Below are 19328 nucleotides of genomic sequence, written 5' to 3'. Positions count from 1 at the left end.
TGCTGGCTGCGCGTGTCATAATAGGCTCTGAGCCTTTATATACCTGTGCACAGCAGCAGCCACCTTCAGTCTGCTGCTGGACAGCCAGCAGAAGCAGCAGCAGGAGAGGTATGTAATCAGGAGCCCTCCTGCTAAGGGTAGACAGCTGCTCGTTCCACCCCACCCCCCGCCTTAATTGGTTCTCCTCCCTTCCAACGGTGTTGAGGCGGGTGGGAACAGCAGGGGGTGAAGGTGCTGTGTTTAAAGAGGTGGAGTTATGCAGATCTAAAACGCGTGGATTGCAGCAGCAGCAAGCCGAAAAGTGCAGGCATGTAAGGGATCTAGAGGTTGACAACATGTCTTCTTAACGGGAGTCCAGGAGCTCATCTCCACAAATGGACTTTTCAGGATCCTTGGGTGGCTCCGTAGTTTGAAACCAATTCTGGTTATCGCTTCTCGGCCTTTTGGCTAAGATCAAGTGTAGTATCTTTCGAAAAGGCGGTTTTGGATGTTGGCCGCCCTAGTAGATTGATACATTATGCACACTGGGGTTTAGGCGCTTGTTAGTACGCCAGGTGGCTAATATAGTCATCTGGTGGAAAGCATGGCCCCCCAGGATCGACGCCATTGGGCCGGGAAAGATCGAAAGCCCGAAGTGTGAAGTGCCCCAGGAGTGGTGACCCTGGGGTGCCTTAACTCACTGGGATTGTGAACCCCACTTGAGTTTATGGCACATTTGCACAAGCACTTCAAATTTTCTTTCTTCGCACACACCCTTATTCCGGGCCTTCTGGCCTTAGGATGGGGAATTTTTCAATTCCCGGTCGAAGGTCCGGGCAGTATTATACTGTGAAACCTTCACTATTTATTTAATTTCTTTGTCACTGTGTGTCCACTTATTCACGTGTGTCACGTCCTACTAGGATTTTGTCGGGATGCGGTTCCCTTATGGGTTCCTCTCTTGGCAGGTCTAGGGGGGGAGTGTGTGGCCATCAGGTTCCGCTCCCCCTGAACCCCCCTGGCTCTCCTCTTTCGGGAGGAGAGCGTTGTTGGCTCCCCTCTTCCGGGAGGGGAGCACAGTCTTTGGCTCCCAGTGCCTTGCTCGGGTGAGAACTCGGGCAGGTGCTGGGGGTAAGATTGGGTCGCCTCTGGCTTCGGCTGGAGGTGGCTTTTTGTCCCTGTTCCTCGCTGTGGCCTTTTGGCTCGGAGGGACGGGGAATGGTTTGGGGGACCCTTCTCCTTTTGGAGAGGGTTTCAAGAAGACCAGCATCCTAGTGCACTTTTTTTGTGGCACTTGTCACTTTTTTAAGCGCACTCGGGTTTTGTACACGAATTCGGGCTTTCGATAAAAAAAAAAAAAAAAAATCTGTTCTTATCAGTTTAATATCTGATACGTCCCCTATCTGGGGACCATATATTAAATGGATTTTTAGAACAGGGAGATGGAAAAAGAGCTTGCTCTGTCCACTCCACGCATTGACCTGGTATTGCAGTATCTCCAGGACCGGTGCACCCCTTCTTTAATGCAGTTTCTAAAATCCGAAAGAATTGAATTCAATGTTTTTTGTTCATTTTGCTTGTTTGTCGGATTTTGGGATGGACTCTTTGGCTTTGCTTTTCTTCTCCTCATTGGATTTTTCATGTTCAAAGTTGCAGAAGCCAGATTACAAGCTCATTTTGGTTCAACTTCAGCAACTGTGCATTGCATTGCCATGTAATGTGATGCAATGCTATCTTTCTAGCTCTCCCTTTTTACTTCCTTTTGGATAAACAGACATATTAGGCAAGCATTTTGGAGCTTTCACCTAAATAACTACAGGTGGTGAGATAAGCTGCACAATATAATTGACCTTTCAGTATATTGTTGCACACACACCATCTATTTAGCAAATGCCCTTGTTATCAACAGCAGCCTTTTAAACTCACCTGAGCTAACAGGTATGTGCGCTGGTTACTCTGCTGCGCTTAAAATTTCTTTTTTGGTTTGCTACAATGCCTTTTCTGAAACGTTGTCTCCTTCTGCTGGAACACTGACTTCTTTCATTTAATGCCTGCAGACTATAAAAGAGAACCCAACCCAAAAAGTTTGGTTGATTAGTCTGTGGCATTCTGTTAAACTGTTGCTTATGGCGGTCTCTGTGAGCTTCTCAGCGACATTCAGCCAGCCAGGTATCCTGCCTGCAGTAGATGGAATGTGGCAATGGAACGCTGGCTGCGCGTGTCATAATAGGCTCTGAGCCTTTATATACCTGTGCACAGCAGCAGCCACCTTCAGTCTGCTGCTGGACAGCCAGCAGCAGCAGCAGCAGGAGAGGTATGTAATCAGGAGCCCTCCTGCTAAGGGTAGACAGCTGCTCGTTCCACCCCACCCCCCGCCTTAATTGGTTCTCCTCCCTTCCAACGGTGTTGAGGCGGGTGGGAACAGCAGGGGGTGAAGGTGCTGTGTTTAAAGAGGTGGAGTTATGCAGATCTAAAACGCGTGGATTGCAGCAGCAGCAAGCCGAAAAGTGCAGGCATGTAAGGGATCTAGAGGTTGACAACATGTCTTCTTAACGGGAGTCCAGGAGCTCATCTCCACAAATGGACTTTTCAGGATCCTTGGGTGGCTCCGTAGTTTGAAACCAATTCTGGTTATCGCTTCTCGGCCTTTTGGCTAAGATCAAGTGTAGTATCTGTTCTTATCAGTTTAATATCTGATACGTCCCCTATCTGGGGACCATATATTAAATGGATTTTTAGAACAGGGAGATGGAAAAAGAGCTTGCTCTGTCCACTCCACGCATTGACCTGGTATTGCAGTATCTCCAGGACCGGTGCACCCCTTCTTTAATGCAGTTTCTAAAATCAGAAAGAATTGAATTCAATGTTTTTTGTTCATTTTGCTTGTTTGTCAGATTTTGGGATGGACTCTTTGGCTTTGCTTTTCTTCTCCTCATTGGATTTTTCATGTTCAAAGTTGCAGAAGCCAGATTACAAGCTCATTTTGGTTCAACTTCAGCAACTGTGCATTGCATTGCCATGTAATGTGATGCAATGCTATCTTTCTAGCTCTCCCTTTTTACTTCCTTTTGGATAAACAGACATATTAGGCAAGCATTTAGGAGCTTTCACCTAAATAACTACAGGTGGTGAGATAAGCTGCACAATATAATTGACCTTTCAGTATATTGTTGCACACACACCATCTATTTAGCAAATGCCCTTGTTATCAACAGCAGCCTTTTAAACTCACCTGAGCTAACAGGTATGTGCGCTGGTTACTCTGCTGCGCTTAAAATTTCTTTTTTGGTTTGCTACAATGCCTTTTCTGAAACGTTGTCTCCTTCTGCTGGAACACTGACTTCTTTCATTTAATGCCTGCAGACTATAAAAGAGAACCCAACCCAAAAAGTTTGGTTGATTAGTCTGTGGCATTCTGTTAAACTGTTGCTTATGGCGGTCTCTGTGAGCTTCTCAGCGACATTCAGCCAGCCAGGTATCCTGCCTGCAGTAGATGGAATGTGGCAATGGAACGCTGGCTGCGCGTGTCATAATAGGCTCTGAGCCTTTATATACCTGTGCACAGCAGCAGCCACCTTCAGTCTGCTGCTGGACAGCCAGCAGCAGCAGCAGCAGGAGAGGTATGTAATCAGGAGCCCTCCTGCTAAGGGTAGACAGCTACTCGTTCCACCCCACCCCCCGCCTTAATTGGTTCTCCTCCCTTCCAACGGTGTTGAGGCGGGTGGGAACAGCAGGGGGTGAAGGTGCTGTGTTTAAAGAGGTGGAGTTATGCAGATCTAAAACGCGTGGATTGCAGCAGCAGCAAGCCGAAAAGTGCAGGCATGTAAGGGATCTAGAGGTTGACAACATGTCTTCTTAACGGGAGTCCAGGAGCTCATCTCCACAAATGGACTTTTCAGGATCCTTGGGTGGCTCCGTAGTTTGAAACCAATTCTGGTTATCGCTTCTCGGCCTTTTGGCTAAGATCAAGTGTAGTATCTGTTCTTATCAGTTTAATATCTGATACGTCCCCTATCTGGGGACCATATATTAAATGGATTTTTAGAACAGGGAGATGGAAAAAGAGCTTGCTCTGTCCACTCCACGCATTGACCTGGTATTGCAGTATCTCCAGGACCGGTGCACCCCTTCTTTAATGCAGTTTCTAAAATCAGAAAGAATTGAATTCAATGTTTTTTGTTCATTTTGCTTGTTTGTCGGATTTTGGGATGGACTCTTTGGCTTTGCTTTTCTTCTCCTCATTGGATTTTTCATGTTCAAAGTTGCAGAAGCCAGATTACAAGCTCATTTTGGTTCAACTTCAGCAACTGTGCATTGCATTGCCATGTAATGTGATGCAATGCTATCTTTCTAGCTCTCCCTTTTTACTTCCTTTTGGATAAACAGACATATTAGGCAAGCATTTTGGAGCTTTCACCTAAATAACTACAGGTGGTGAGATAAGCTGCACAATATAATTGACCTTTCAGTATATTGTTGCACACACACCATCTATTTAGCAAATGCCCTTGTTATCAACAGCAGCCTTTTAAACTCACCTGAGCTAACAGGTATGTGCGCTGGTTACTCTGCTGCGCTTAAAATTTCTTTTTTGGTTTGCTACAATGCCTTTTCTGAAACGTTGTCTCCTTCTGCTGGAACACTGACTTCTTTCATTTAATGCCTGCAGACTATAAAAGAGAACCCAACCCAAAAAGTTTGGTTGATTAGTCTGTGGCATTCTGTTAAACTGTTGCTTATGGCGGTCTCTGTGAGCTTCTCAGCGACATTCAGCCAGCCAGGTATCCTGCCTGCAGTAGATGGAATGTGGCAATGGAACGCTGGCTGCGCGTGTCATAATAGGCTCTGAGCCTTTATATACCTGTGCACAGCAGCAGCCACCTTCAGTCTGCTGCTGGACAGCCAGCAGCAGCAGCAGCAGGAGAGGTATGTAATCAGGAGCCCTCCTGCTAAGGGTAGACAGCTGCTCGTTCCACCCCACCCCCCGCCTTAATTGGTTCTCCTCCCTTCCAACGGTGTTGAGGCGGGTGGGAACAGCAGGGGGTGAAGGTGCTGTGTTTAAAGAGGTGGAGTTATGCAGATCTAAAACGCGTGGATTGCAGCAGCAGCAAGCCGAAAAGTGCAGGCATGTAAGGGATCTAGAGGTTGACAACATGTCTTCTTAACGGGAGTCCAGGAGCTCATCTCCACAAATGGACTTTTCAGGATCCTTGGGTGGCTCCGTAGTTTGAAACCAATTCTGGTTATCGCTTCTCGGCCTTTTGGCTAAGATCAAGTGTAGTATCTGTTCTTATCAGTTTAATATCTGATACGTCCCCTATCTGGGGACCATATATTAAATGGATTTTTAGAACAGGGAGATGGAAAAAGAGCTTGCTCTGTCCACTCCACGCATTGACCTGGTATTGCAGTATCTCCAGGACCGGTGCACCCCTTCTTTAATGCAGTTTCTAAAATCAGAAAGAATTGAATTCAATGTTTTTTGTTCATTTTGCTTGTTTGTCGGATTTTGGGATGGACTCTTTGGCTTTGCTTTTCTTCTCCTCATTGGATTTTTCATGTTCAAAGTTGCAGAAGCCAGATTACAAGCTCATTTTGGTTCAACTTCAGCAACTGTGCATTGCATTGCCATGTAATGTGATGCAATGCTATCTTTCTAGCTCTCCCTTTTTACTTCCTTTTGGATAAACAGACATATTAGGCAAGCATTTTGGAGCTTTCACATAAATAACTACAGGTGGTGAGATAAGCTGCACAATATAATTGACCTTTCAGTATATTGTTGCACACACACCATCTATTTAGCAAATGCCCTTGTTATCAACAGCAGCCTTTTAAACTCACCTGAGCTAACAGGTATGTGCGCTGGTTACTCTGCTGCGCTTAAAATTTCTTTTTTGGTTTGCTACAATGCCTTTTCTGAAACGTTGTCTCCTTCTGCTGGAACACTGACTTCTTTCATTTAATGCCTGCAGACTATAAAAGAGAACCCAACCCAAAAAGTTTGGTTGATTAGTCTGTGGCATTCTGTTAAACTGTTGCTTATGGCGGTCTCTGTGAGCTTCTCAGCGACATTCAGCCAGCCAGGTATCCTGCCTGCAGTAGATGGAATGTGGCAATGGAACGCTGGCTGCGCGTGTCATAATAGGCTCTGAGCCTTTATATACCTGTGCACAGCAGCAGCCACCTTCAGTCTGCTGCTGGACAGCCAGCAGCAGCAGCAGCAGGAGAGGTATGTAATCAGGAGCCCTCCTGCTAAGGGTAGACAGCTGCTCGTTCCACCCCACCCCCCGCCTTAATTGGTTCTCCTCCCTTCCAACGGTGTTGAGGCGGGTGGGAACAGCAGGGGGTGAAGGTGCTGTGTTTAAAGAGGTGGAGTTATGCAGATCTAAAACGCGTGGATTGCAGCAGCAGCAAGCCGAAAAGTGCAGGCATGTAAGGGATCTAGAGGTTGACAACATGTCTTCTTAACGGGAGTCCAGGAGCTCATCTCCACAAATGGACTTTTCAGGATCCTTGGGTGGCTCCGTAGTTTGAAACCAATTCTGGTTATCGCTTCTCGGCCTTTTGGCTAAGATCAAGTGTAGTATCTGTTCTTATCAGTTTAATATCTGATACGTCCCCTATCTGGGGACCATATATTAAATGGATTTTTAGAACAGGGAGATGGAAAAAGAGCTTGCTCTGTCCACTCCACGCATTGACCTGGTATTGCAGTATCTCCAGGACCGGTGCACCCCTTCTTTAATGCAGTTTCTAAAATCAGAAAGAATTGAATTCAATGTTTTTTGTTCATTTTGCTTGTTTGTCGGATTTTGGGATGGACTCTTTGGCTTTGCTTTTCTTCTCCTCATTGGATTTTTCATGTTCAAAGTTGCAGAAGCCAGATTACAAGGTCATTTTGGTTCAACTTCAGCAACTGTGCATTGCATTGCCATGTAATGTGATGCAATGCTATCTTTCTAGCTCTCCATTTTTACTTCCTTTTGGATAAACAGACATATTAGGCAAGCATTTTGGAGCTTTCACCTAAATAACTACAGGTGGTGAGATAAGCTGCACAATATAATTGACCTTTCAGTATATTGTTGCACACACACCATCTATTTAGCAAATGCCCTTGTTATCAACAGCAGCCTTTTAAACTCACCTGAGCTAACAGGTATGTGCGCTGGTTACTCTGCTGCGCTTAAAATTTCTTTTTTGGTTTGCTACAATGCCTTTTCTGAAACGTTGTCTCCTTCTGCTGGAACACTGACTTCTTTCATTTAATGCCTGCAGACTATAAAAGAGAACCCAACCCAAAAAGTTTGGTTGATTAGTCTGTGGCATTCTGTTAAACTGTTGCTTATGGCGGTCTCTGTGAGCTTCTCAGCGACATTCAGCCAGCCAGGTATCCTGCCTGCAGTAGATGGAATGTGGCAATGGAACGCTGGCTGCGCGTGTCATAATAGGCTCTGAGCCTTTATATACCTGTGCACAGCAGCAGCCACCTTCAGTCTGCTGCTGGACAGCCAGCAGCAGCAGCAGCAGAAGAGGTATGTAATCAGGAGCCCTCCTGCTAAGGGTAGACAGCTGCTCGTTCCACCCCACCCCCCGCCTTAATTGGTTCTCCTCCCTTCCAACGGTGTTGAGGCGGGTGGGAACAGCAGGGGGTGAAGGTGCTGTGTTTAAAGAGGTGGAGTTATGCAGATCTAAAACGCGTGGATTGCAGCAGCAGCAAGCCGAAAAGTGCAGGCATGTAAGGGATCTAGAGGTTGACAACATGTCTTCTTAACGGGAGTCCAGGAGCTCATCTCCACAAATGGACTTTTCAGGATCCTTGGGTGGCTCCGTAGTTTGAAACCAATTCTGGTTATCGCTTCTCGGCCTTTTGGCTAAGATCAAGTGTAGTATCTGTTCTTATCAGTTTAATATCTGATACGTCCCCTATCTGGGGACCATATATTAAATGGATTTTTAGAACAGGGAGATGGAAAAAGAGCTTGCTCTGTCCACTCCACGCATTGACCTGGTATTGCAGTATCTCCAGGACCGGTGCACCCCTTCTTTAATGCAGTTTCTAAAATCAGAAAGAATTGAATTCAATGTTTTTTGTTCATTTTGCTTGTTTGTCGGATTTTGGGATGGACTCTTTGGCTTTGCTTTTCTTCTCCTCATTGGATTTTTCATGTTCAAAGTTGCAGAAGCCAGATTACAAGGTCATTTTGGTTCAACTTCAGCAACTGTGCATTGCATTGCCATGTAATGTGATGCAATGCTATCTTTCTAGCTCTCCATTTTTACTTCCTTTTGGATAAACAGACATATTAGGCAAGCATTTTGGAGCTTTCACCTAAATAACTACAGGTGGTGAGATAAGCTGCACAATATAATTGACCTTTCAGTATATTGTTGCACACACACCATCTATTTAGCAAATGCCCTTGTTATCAACAGCAGCCTTTTAAACTCACCTGAGCTAACAGGTATGTGCGCTGGTTACTCTGCTGCGCTTAAAATTTCTTTTTTGGTTTGCTACAATGCCTTTTCTGAAACGTTGTCTCCTTCTGCTGGAACACTGACTTCTTTCATTTAATGCCTGCAGACTATAAAAGAGAACCCAACCCAAAAAGTTTGGTTGATTAGTCTGTGGCATTCTGTTAAACTGTTGCTTATGGCGGTCTCTGTGAGCTTCTCAGCGACATTCAGCCAGCCAGGTATCCTGCCTGCAGTAGATGGAATGTGGCAATGGAACGCTGGCTGCGCGTGTCATAATAGGCTCTGAGCCTTTATATACCTGTGCACAGCAGCAGCCACCTTCAGTCTGCTGCTGGACAGCCAGCAGCAGCAGCAGCAGAAGAGGTATGTAATCAGGAGCCCTCCTGCTAAGGGTAGACAGCTGCTCGTTCCACCCCACCCCCCGCCTTAATTGGTTCTCCTCCCTTCCAACGGTGTTGAGGCGGGTGGGAACAGCAGGGGGTGAAGGTGCTGTGTTTAAAGAGGTGGAGTTATGCAGATCTAAAACGCGTGGATTGCAGCAGCAGCAAGCCGAAAAGTGCAGGCATGTAAGGGATCTAGAGGTTGACAACATGTCTTCTTAACGGGAGTCCAGGAGCTCATCTCCACAAATGGACTTTTCAGGATCCTTGGGTGGCTCCGTAGTTTGAAACCAATTCTGGTTATCGCTTCTCGGCCTTTTGGCTAAGATCAAGTGTAGTATCTGTTCTTATCAGTTTAATATCTGATACGTCCCCTATCTGGGGACCATATATTAAATGGATTTTTAGAACAGGGAGATGGAAAAAGAGCTTGCTCTGTCCACTCCACGCATTGACCTGGTATTGCAGTATCTCCAGGACCGGTGCACCCCTTCTTTAATGCAGTTTCTAAAATCAGAAAGAATTGAATTCAATGTTTTTTGTTCATTTTGCTTGTTTGTCGGATTTTGGGATGGACTCTTTGGCTTTGCTTTTCTTCTCCTCATTGGATTTTTCATGTTCAAAGTTGCAGAAGCCAGATTACAAGCTCATTTTGGTTCAACTTCAGCAACTGTGCATTGCATTGCCATGTAATGTGATGCAATGCTATCTTTCTAGCTCTCCCTTTTTACTTCCTTTTGGATAAACAGACATATTAGGCAAGCATTTTGGAGCTTTCACCTAAATAACTACAGGTGGTGAGATAAGCTGCACAATATAATTGACCTTTCAGTATATTGTTGCACACACACCATCTATTTAGCAAATGCCCTTGTTATCAACAGCAGCCTTTTAAACTCACCTGAGCTAACAGGTATGTGCGCTGGTTACTCTGCTGCGCTTAAAATTTCTTTTTTGGTTTGCTACAATGCCTTTTCTGAAACGTTGTCTCCTTCTGCTGGAACACTGACTTCTTTTATTTAATGCCTGCAGACTATAAAAGAGAACCCAACCCAAAAAGTTTGGTTGATTAGTCTGTGGCATTCTGTTAAACTGTTGCTTATGGCGGTCTCTGTGAGCTTCTCAGCGACATTCAGCCAGCCAGGTATCCTGCCTGCAGTAGATGGAATGTGGCAATGGAACGCTGGCTGCGCGTGTCATAATAGGCTCTGAGCCTTTATATACCTGTGCACAGCAGCAGCCACCTTCAGTCTGCTGCTGGACAGCCAGCAGCAGCAGCAGCAGGAGAGGTATGTAATCAGGAGCCCTCCTGCTAAGGGTAGACAGCTGCTCGTTCCACCCCACCCCCCGCCTTAATTGGTTCTCCTCCCTTCCAACGGTGTTGAGGCGGGTGGGAACAGCAGGGGGTGAAGGTGCTGTGTTTAAAGAGGTGGAGTTATGCAGATCTAAAACGCGTGGATTGCAGCAGCAGCAAGCCGAAAAGTGCAGGCATGTAAGGGATCTAGAGGTTGACAACATGTCTTCTTAACGGGAGTCCAGGAGCTCATCTCCACAAATGGACTTTTCAGGATCCTTGGGTGGCTCCGTAGTTTGAAACCAATTCTGGTTATCGCTTCTCGGCCTTTTGGCTAAGATCAAGTGTAGTATCTGTTCTTATCAGTTTAATATCTGATACGTCCCCTATCTGGGGACCATATATTAAATGGATTTTTAGAACAGGGAGATGGAAAAAGAGCTTGCTCTGTCCACTCCACGCATTGACCTGGTATTGCAGTATCTCCAGGACCGGTGCACCCCTTCTTTAATGCAGTTTCTAAAATCAGAAAGAATTGAATTCAATGTTTTTTGTTCATTTTGCTTGTTTGTCGGATTTTGGGATGGACTCTTTGGCTTTGCTTTTCTTCTCCTCATTGGATTTTTCATGTTCAAAGTTGCAGAAGCCAGATTACAAGCTCATTTTGGTTCAACTTCAGCAACTGTGCATTGCATTGCCATGTAATGTGATGCAATGCTATCTTTCTAGCTCTCCCTTTTTACTTCCTTTTGGATAAACAGACATATTAGGCAAGCATTTTGGAGCTTTCACCTAAATAACTACAGGTGGTGAGATAAGCTGCACAATATAATTGACCTTTCAGTATATTGTTGCACACACACCATCTATTTAGCAAATGCCCTTGTTATCAACAGCAGCCTTTTAAACTCACCTGAGCTAACAGGTATGTGCGCTGGTTACTCTGCTGCGCTTAAAATTTCTTTTTTGGTTTGCTACAATGCCTTTTCTGAAACGTTGTCTCCTTCTGCTGGAACACTGACTTCTTTCATTTAATGCCTGCAGACTATAAAAGAGAACCCAACCCAAAAAGTTTGGTTGATTAGTCTGTGGCATTCTGTTAAACTGTTGCTTATGGCGGTCTCTGTGAGCTTCTCAGCGACATTCAGCCAGCCAGGTATCCTGCCTGCAGTAGATGGAATGTGGCAATGGAACGCTGGCTGCGCGTGTCATAATAGGCTCTGAGCCTTTATATACCTGTGCACAGCAGCAGCCACCTTCAGTCTGCTGCTGGACAGCCAGCAGCAGCAGCAGCAGGAGAGGTATGTAATCAGGAGCCCTCCTGCTAAGGGTAGACAGCTGCTCGTTCCACCCCACCCCCCGCCTTAATTGGTTCTCCTCCCTTCCAACGGTGTTGAGGCGGGTGGGAACAGCAGGGGGTGAAGGTGCTGTGTTTAAAGAGGTGGAGTTATGCAGATCTAAAACGCGTGGATTGCAGCAGCAGCAAGCCGAAAAGTGCAGGCATGTAAGGGATCTAGAGGTTGACAACATGTCTTCTTAACGGGAGTCCAGGAGCTCATCTCCACAAATGGACTTTTCAGGATCCTTGGGTGGCTCCGTAGTTTGAAACCAATTCTGGTTATCGCTTCTCGGCCTTTTGGCTAAGATCAAGTGTAGTATCTGTTCTTATCAGTTTAATATCTGATACGTCCCCTATCTGGGGACCATATATTAAATGGATTTTTAGAACAGGGAGATGGAAAAAGAGCTTGCTCTGTCCACTCCACGCATTGACCTGGTATTGCAGTATCTCCAGGACCGGTGCACCCCTTCTTTAATGCAGTTTCTAAAATCAGAAAGAATTGAATTCAATGTTTTTTGTTCATTTTGCTTGTTTGTCGGATTTTGGGATGGACTCTTTGGCTTTGCTTTTCTTCTCCTCATTGGATTTTTCATGTTCAAAGTTGCAGAAGCCAGATTACAAGCTCATTTTGGTTCAACTTCAGCAACTGTGCATTGCATTGCCATGTAATGTGATGCAATGCTATCTTTCTAGCTCTCCCTTTTTACTTCCTTTTGGATAAACAGACATATTAGGCAAGCATTTTGGAGCTTTCACCTAAATAACTACAGGTGGTGAGATAAGCTGCACAATATAATTGACCTTTCAGTATATTGTTGCACACACACCATCTATTTAGCAAATGCCCTTGTTATCAACAGCAGCCTTTTAAACTCACCTGAGCTAACAGGTATGTGCGCTGGTTACTCTGCTGCGCTTAAAATTTCTATTTTTGGTTTGCTACAATGCCTTATCTGAAACGTTGTCTCCTTCTGCTGGAACACTGACTTCTTTCATTTAATGCCTGCAGACTATAAAAGAGAACCCAACCCAAAAAGTTTGGTTGATTAGTCTGTGGCATTCTGTTAAACTGTTGCTTATGGCGGTCTCTGTGAGCTTCTCAGCGACATTCAGCCAGCCAGGTATCCTGCCTGCAGTAGATGGAATGTGGCAATGGAACGCTGGCTGCGCGTGTCATAATAGGCTCTGAGCCTTTATATACCTGTGCACAGCAGCAGCCACCTTCAGTCTGCTGCTGGACAGCCAGCAGCAGCAGCAGGAGAGGTATGTAATCAGGAGCCCTCCTGCTAAGGGTAGACAGCTGCTCGTTCCACCCCACCCCCCACCTTAATTGGTTCTCCTCCCTTCCAACGGTGTTGAGGCGGGTGGGAACAGCAGGGGGTGAAGGTGCTGTGTTTAAAGAGGTGGAGTTATGCAGATCTAAAACGCGTGGATTGCAGCAGCAGCAAGCCGAAAAGTGCAGGCATGTAAGGGATCTAGGGGTTGACAACATGTCTTCTTAACGGGAGTCCAGGAGCTCATCTCCACAAATGGACTTTTCAGGATCCTTGGGTGGCTCCGTAGTTTGAAACCAATTCTGGTTATCGCTTCTCGGCCTTTTGGCTAAGATCAAGTGTAGTATCTGTTCTTATCAGTTTAATATCTGATACGTCCCCTATCTGGGGACCATATATTAAATGGATTTTTAGAACAGGGAGATGGAAAAAGAGCTTGCTCTGTCCACTCCACGCATTGACCTGGTATTGCAGTATCTCCAGGACCGGTGCACCCCTTCTTTAATGCAGTTTCTAAAATCAGAAAGAATTGAATTCAATGTTTTTTGTTCATTTTGCTTGTTTGTCGGATTTTGGGATGGACTCTTTGGCTTTGCTTTTCTTCTCCTCATTGGATTTTTCATGTTCAAAGTTGCAGAAGCCAGATTACAAGCTCATTTTGGTTCAACTTCAGCAACTGTGCATTGCATTGCCATGTAATGTGATGCAATGCTATCTTTCTAGCTCTCCCTTTTTACTTCCTTTTGGATAAACAGACATATTAGGCAAGCATTTTGGAGCTTTCACCTAAATAACTACAGGTGGTGAGATAAGCTGCACAATATAATTGACCTTTCAGTATATTGTTGCACACACACCATCTATTTAGCAAATGCCCTTGTTATCAACAGCAGCCTTTTAAACTCACCTGAGCTAACAGGTATGTGCGCTGGTTACTCTGCTGCGCTTAAAATTTCTTTTTTGGTTTGCTACAATGCCTTTTCTAAAACGTTGTCTCCTTCTGCTGGAACACTGACTTCTTTCATTTAATGCCTGCAGACTATAAAAGAGAACCCAACCCAAAAAGTTTGGTTGATTAGTCTGTGGCATTCTGTTAAACTGTTGCTTATGGCGGTCTCTGTGAGCTTCTCAGCGACATTCAGCCAGCCAGGTATCCTGCCTGCAGTAGATGGAATGTGGCAATGGAACGCTGGCTGCGCGTGTCATAATAGGCTCTGAGCCTTTATATACCTGTGCACAGCAGCAGCCACCTTCAGTCTGCTGCTGGACAGCCAGCAGCAGCAGCAGCAGGAGAGGTATGTAATCAGGAGCCCTCCTGCTAAGGGTAGACAGCTGCTTGTTCCACCCCACCCCCCGCCTTAATTGGTTCTCCTCCCTTCCAACGGTGTTGAGGCGGGTGGGAACAGCAGGGGGTGAAGGTGCTGTGTTTAAAGAGGTGGAGTTATGCAGATCTAAAACGCGTGGATTGCAGCAGCAGCAAGCCGAAAAGTGCAGGCATGTAAGGGATCTAGAGGTTGACAACATGTCTTCTTAACGGGAGTCCAGGAGCTCATCTCCACAAATGGACTTTTCAGGATCCTTGGGTGGCTCCGTAGTTTGAAACCAATTCTGGTTATCGCTTCTCGGCCTTTTGGCTAAGATCAAGTGTAGTATCTGTTCTTATCAGTTTAATATCTGATACGTCCCCTATCTGGGGACCATATATTAAATGGATTTTTAGAACAGGGAGATGGAAAAAGAGCTTGCTCTGTCCACTCCACGCATTGACCTGGTATTGCAGTATCTCCAGGACCGGTGCACCCCTTCTTTAATGCAGTTTCTAAAATCAGAAAGAATTGAATTCAATGTTTTTTGTTCATTTTGCTTGTTTGTCGGATTTTGGGATGGACTCTTTGGCTTTGCTTTTCTTCTCCTCATTGGATTTTTCATGTTCAAAGTTGCAGAAGCCAGATTACAAGCTCATTTTGGTTCAACTTCAGCAACTGTGCATTGCATTGCCATGTAATGTGATGCAATGCTATCTTTCTAGCTCTCCCTTTTTACTTCCTTTTGGATAAACAGACATATTAGGCAAGCATTTTGGAGCTTTCACCTAAATAACTACAGGTGGTGAGATAAGCTGCACAATATAATTGACCTTTCAGTATATTGTTGCACACACACCATCTATTTAGCAAATGCCCTTGTTATCAACAGCAGCCTTTTAAACTCACCTGAGCTAACAGGTATGTGCGCTGGTTACTCTGCTGCGCTTAAAATTTCTTTTTTGGTTTGCTACAATGCCTTTTCTGAAACGTTGTCTCCATCTGCTGGAACACTGACTTCTTTCATTTAATGCCTGCAGACTATAAAAGAGAACCCAACCCAAAAAGTTTGGTTGATTAGTCTGTGGCATTCTGTTAAACTGTTGCTTATGGCGGTCTCTGTGAGCTTCTCAGCGACATTCAGCCAGCCAGGTATCCTGCCTGCAGTAGATGGAATGTGGCAATGGAACGCTGGCTGCGCGTGTCATAATAGGCTCTGAGCCTTTATATACCTGTGCACAGCAGCAGCCACCTTCAGTCTGCTGCTGGACAGCCAGCAGCAGCAGCAGCAGCAGCAGGAGAGGTATGTAATCAGGAGCCCTCCTGCTAAGGGTAGACAGCTGCTCGTTCCACCCCACCCCCCGCCTTAATTGGTTCTCCTCCCTTCCAACGGCGTTGAGGCGGGTGGGAACAGCAGGGGGTGAAGGTGCTGTGTTTAAAGAGGTGGAGTTATGCAGATCTAAAACGCGTGGATTGCAGCAGCAGCAAGCCGAAAAGTGCAGGCATGTAAGGGATCTAGAGGTTGACAACATGTCTTCTTAACGGGAGTCCAGGAGCTCATCTCCACAAATGGACTTTTCAGGATCCTTGGGTGGCTCCGTAGTTTGAAACCAATTCTGGTTATCGCTTCTCGGCCTTTTGGCTAAGATCAAGTGTAGTATCTGTTCTTATCAGTTTAATATCTGATACGTCCCCTATCTGGGGACCATATATTAAATGGATTTTTAGAACAGAGAGATGGAAAAAGAGCTTGCTCTGTCCACTCCACGCATTGACCTGGTATTGCAGTATCTCCAGGACCGGTGCACCCCTTCTTTAATGCAGTTTCTAAAATCAGAAAGAATTGAATACAATGTTTTTTGTTCATTTTGCTTGTTTGTCGGATTTTGGGATGGACTCTTTGGCTTTGCTTTTCTTCTCCTCATTGGATTTTTCATGTTCAAAGTTGCAGAAGCCAGATTACAAGCTCATTTTGGTTCAACTTCAGCAACTGTGCATTGCATTGCCATGTAATGTGATGCAATGCTATCTTTCTAGCTCTCCCTTTTTACTTCCTTTTGGATAAACAGACATATTAGGCAAGCATTTTGGAGCTTTCACCTAAATAACTACAGGTGGTGAGATAAGCTGCACAATATAATTGACCTTTCAGTATATTGTTGCACACACACCATCTATTTAGCAAATGCCCTTGTTATCAACAGCAGCCTTTTAAACTCACCTGAGCTAACAGGTATGTGCGCTGGTTACTCTGCTGCGCTTAAAATTTCTTTTTTGGTTTGCTACAATGCCTTTTCTGAAACGTTGTCTCCTTCTGCTGGAACACTGACTTCTTTCATTTAATGCCTGCAGACTATAAAAGAGAACCCAACCCAAAAAGTTTGGTTGATTAGTCTGTGGCATTCTGTTAAACTGTTGCTTATGGCGGTCTCTGTGAGCTTCTCAGCGACATTCAGCCAGCCAGGTATCCTGCCTGCAGTAGATGGAATGTGGCAATGGAACGCTGGCTGCGCGTGTCATAATAGGCTCTGAGCCTTTATATACCTGTGCACAGCAGCAGCCACCTTCAGTCTGCTGCTGGACAGCCAGCAGCAGCAGCAGCAGGAGAGGTATGTAATCAGGAGCCCTCCTGCTAAGGGTAGAGAGCTGCTCGTTCCACCCCACCCCCCGCCTTAATTGGTTCTCCTCCCTTCCAACGGTGTTGAGGCGGGTGGGAACAGCAGGGGGTGAAGGTGCTGTGTTTAAAGAGGTGGAGTTATGCAGATCTAAAACGCGTGGATTGCAGCAGCAGCAAGCCGAAAAGTGCAGGCATGTAAGGGATCTAGAGGTTGACAACATGTCTTCTTAACGGGAGTCCAGGAGCTCATCTCCACAAATGGACTTTTCAGGATCCTTGGGTGGCTCCGTAGTTTGAAACCAATTCTGGTTATCGCTTCTCGGCCTTTTGGCTAAGATCAAGTGTAGTATCTGTTCTTATCAGTTTAATATCTGATACGTCCCCTATCTGGGGACCATATATTAATTGGATTTTTAGAACAGGGAGATGGAAAAAGAGCTTGCTCTGTCCACTCCACGCATTGACCTGGTATTGCAGTATCTCCAGGACCGGTGCACCCCTTCTTTAATGCAGTTTCTAAAATCAGAAAGAATTGAATTCAATGTTTTTTGTTCATTTTGCTTGTTTGTCGGATTTTGGGATGGACTCTTTGGCTTTGCTTTTCTTCTCCTCATTGGATTTTTCATGTTCAAAGTTGCAGAAGCCAGATTACAAGCTCATTTTGGTTCAACTTCAGCAACTGTGCATTGCATTGCCATGTAATGTGATGCAATGCTATCTTTCTAGCTCTCCCTTTTTACTTCCTTTTGGATAAACAGACATATTAGGCAAGCATTTTGGAGCTTTCACCTAAATAACTACAGGTGGTGAGATAAGCTGCACAATATAATTGACCTTTCAGTATATTGTTGCACACACACCATCTATTTAGCAAATGCCCTTGTTATCAACAGCAGCCTTTTAAACTCACCTGAGCTAACAGGTATGTGCGCTGGTTACTCTGCTGCGCTTAAAATTTCTTTTTTGGTTTGCTACAATGCCTTTTCTGAAACGTTGTCTCCTTCTGCTGGAACACTGACTTCTTTCATTTAATGCCTGCAGACTATAAAAGAGAACCCAACCCAAAAAGTTTGGTTGATTAGTCTGTGGCATTCTGTTAAACTGTTGCTTATGGCGGTCTCTGTGAGCTTCTCAGCGACATTCAGCCAGCCAGGTATCCTGCCTGCAGTAGATGGAATGTGGCAATGGAACGCTGGCTGCGCGTGTCATAATAGGCTCTGAGCCTTTATATACCTGTGCACAGCAGCAGCCACCTTCAGTCTGCTGCTGGACAGCCAGCAGCAGCAGCAGCAGGAGAGGTATGTAATCAGGAGCCCTCCTGCTAAGGGTAGACAGCTGCTCGTTCCACCCCACCCCCCGCCTTAATTGGTTCTCCTCCCTTCCAACGGTGTTGAGGTGGGTGGGAACAGCAGGGGGTGAAGGTGCTGTGTTTAAAGAGGTGGAGTTATGCAGATCTAAAACGCGTGGATTGCAGCAGCAGCAAGCCGAAAAGTGCAGGCATGTAAGGGATCTAGAGGTTGACAACATGTCTTCTTAACGGGAGTCCAGGAGCTCATCTCCACAAATGGACTTTTCAGGATCCTTGGGTGGCTCCGTAGTTTGAAACCAATTCTGGTTATCGCTTCTCGGCCTTTTGGCTAAGATCAAGTGTAGTATCTGTTCTTATCAGTTTAATATCTGATATGTCCCCTATCTGGGGACCATATATTAAATGGATTTTTAGAACAGGGAGATGGAAAAAGAGCTTGCTCTGTCCACTCCACGCATTGACCTGGTATTGCAGTATCTCCAGGACCGGTGCACCCCTTCTTTAATGCAGTTTCTAAAATCAGAAAGAATTGAATTCAATGTTTTTTGTTCATTTTGCTTGTTTGTCGGATTTTGGGATGGACTCTTTGGCTTTGGTTTTCTTCTCCTCATTGGATTTTTCATGTTCAAAGTTGCAGAAGCCAGATTACAAGCTCATTTTGGTTCAACTTCAGCAACTGTGCATTGCATTGCCATGTAATGTGATGCAATGCTATCTTTCTAGCTCTCCCTTTTTACTTCCTTTTGGATAAACAGACATATTAGGCAAGCATTTTGGAGCTTTCACCTAAATAACTACAGGTGGTGAGATAAGCTGCACAATATAATTGACCTTTCAGTATATTGTTGCACACACACCATCTATTTAGCAAATGCCCTTGTTATCAACAGCAGCCTTTTAAACTCACCTGAGCTAACAGGTATGTGCGCTGGTTACTCTGCTGCGCTTAAAATTTCTTTTTTGGTTTGCTACAATGCCTTTTCTGAAACGTTGTCTCCTTCTGCTGGAACACTGACTTCTTTCATTTAATGCCTGCAGACTATAAAAGAGAACCCAACCCAAAAAGTTTGGTTGATTAGTCTGTGGCATTCTGTTAAACTGTTGCTTATGGCGGTCTCTGTGAGCTTCTCAGCGACATTCAGCCAGCCAGGTATCCTGCCTGCAGTAGATGGAATGTGGCAATGGAACGCTGGCTGCGCGTGTCATAATAGGCTCTGAGCCTTTATATACCTGTGCACAGCAGCAGCCACCTTCAATCTGCTGCTGGACAGCCAACAGCAGCAGCAGGAGAGGTATGTAATCAGGAGCCCTCCTGCTAAGGGTAGACAGCTGCTCGTTCCACCCCACC

The 19328-nt window shown here is 45.3% G+C and overlaps 14 non-coding genes and 1 pseudogene across 14 annotated transcripts; all 15 read left to right on the top strand.

The window, feature by feature from the left end:
- Nucleotides 1–427: 427 nt before the first annotated feature.
- LOC141214157 (U2 spliceosomal RNA) lies at nucleotides 428–519 on the top strand (annotated as a pseudogene).
- Nucleotides 520–1312: 793 nt separating this feature from the next.
- LOC141214121 (U2 spliceosomal RNA) lies at nucleotides 1313–1497 on the top strand. The gene has a single exon (XR_012283437.1). It is a non-coding gene; the product is annotated as a U2 spliceosomal RNA (small nuclear RNA).
- A 1115-nt stretch (nucleotides 1498–2612) lies between these two features.
- LOC141213840 (U2 spliceosomal RNA) lies at nucleotides 2613–2803 on the top strand. Its single transcript, XR_012283176.1, has one exon. It is a non-coding gene; the product is annotated as a U2 spliceosomal RNA (small nuclear RNA).
- Nucleotides 2804–3918: 1115 nt separating this feature from the next.
- Nucleotides 3919–4109, top strand: LOC141213839 (U2 spliceosomal RNA). The gene has a single exon (XR_012283175.1). It is a non-coding gene; the product is annotated as a U2 spliceosomal RNA (small nuclear RNA).
- A 1115-nt stretch (nucleotides 4110–5224) lies between these two features.
- On the top strand, nucleotides 5225–5415 carry LOC141213838 (U2 spliceosomal RNA). The gene has a single exon (XR_012283174.1). It is a non-coding gene; the product is annotated as a U2 spliceosomal RNA (small nuclear RNA).
- A 1115-nt stretch (nucleotides 5416–6530) lies between these two features.
- On the top strand, nucleotides 6531–6721 carry LOC141213837 (U2 spliceosomal RNA). The gene has a single exon (XR_012283173.1). It is a non-coding gene; the product is annotated as a U2 spliceosomal RNA (small nuclear RNA).
- Nucleotides 6722–7836: 1115 nt separating this feature from the next.
- On the top strand, nucleotides 7837–8027 carry LOC141213836 (U2 spliceosomal RNA). The gene has a single exon (XR_012283172.1). It is a non-coding gene; the product is annotated as a U2 spliceosomal RNA (small nuclear RNA).
- Nucleotides 8028–9142: 1115 nt separating this feature from the next.
- Nucleotides 9143–9333, top strand: LOC141213835 (U2 spliceosomal RNA). The gene has a single exon (XR_012283171.1). It is a non-coding gene; the product is annotated as a U2 spliceosomal RNA (small nuclear RNA).
- A 1115-nt stretch (nucleotides 9334–10448) lies between these two features.
- Nucleotides 10449–10639, top strand: LOC141213834 (U2 spliceosomal RNA). Its single transcript, XR_012283170.1, has one exon. It is a non-coding gene; the product is annotated as a U2 spliceosomal RNA (small nuclear RNA).
- A 1115-nt stretch (nucleotides 10640–11754) lies between these two features.
- On the top strand, nucleotides 11755–11945 carry LOC141213831 (U2 spliceosomal RNA). The gene has a single exon (XR_012283168.1). It is a non-coding gene; the product is annotated as a U2 spliceosomal RNA (small nuclear RNA).
- A 1113-nt stretch (nucleotides 11946–13058) lies between these two features.
- LOC141213830 (U2 spliceosomal RNA) lies at nucleotides 13059–13249 on the top strand. Its single transcript, XR_012283167.1, has one exon. It is a non-coding gene; the product is annotated as a U2 spliceosomal RNA (small nuclear RNA).
- A 1115-nt stretch (nucleotides 13250–14364) lies between these two features.
- Nucleotides 14365–14555, top strand: LOC141213829 (U2 spliceosomal RNA). The gene has a single exon (XR_012283166.1). It is a non-coding gene; the product is annotated as a U2 spliceosomal RNA (small nuclear RNA).
- Nucleotides 14556–15676: 1121 nt separating this feature from the next.
- On the top strand, nucleotides 15677–15867 carry LOC141214044 (U2 spliceosomal RNA). The gene has a single exon (XR_012283375.1). It is a non-coding gene; the product is annotated as a U2 spliceosomal RNA (small nuclear RNA).
- A 1115-nt stretch (nucleotides 15868–16982) lies between these two features.
- Nucleotides 16983–17173, top strand: LOC141213995 (U2 spliceosomal RNA). Its single transcript, XR_012283326.1, has one exon. It is a non-coding gene; the product is annotated as a U2 spliceosomal RNA (small nuclear RNA).
- A 1115-nt stretch (nucleotides 17174–18288) lies between these two features.
- Nucleotides 18289–18479, top strand: LOC141213821 (U2 spliceosomal RNA). Its single transcript, XR_012283158.1, has one exon. It is a non-coding gene; the product is annotated as a U2 spliceosomal RNA (small nuclear RNA).
- The last annotated feature ends 849 nt before the right edge of the window (nucleotides 18480–19328 follow it).

This window comes from Phyllobates terribilis, unplaced genomic scaffold (assembly GCF_046119375.1).
Source record: "Phyllobates terribilis strain yellow unplaced genomic scaffold, ASM4611937v1 Scaffold_213__1_contigs__length_3403324, whole genome shotgun sequence".
In the NCBI taxonomy this organism is placed as follows: Eukaryota; Metazoa; Chordata; class Amphibia; order Anura; family Dendrobatidae; genus Phyllobates; species Phyllobates terribilis.
Note: the sequence above shows the minus strand (reverse complement) of the source record. Positions and strands in the feature narration are given on the sequence as shown.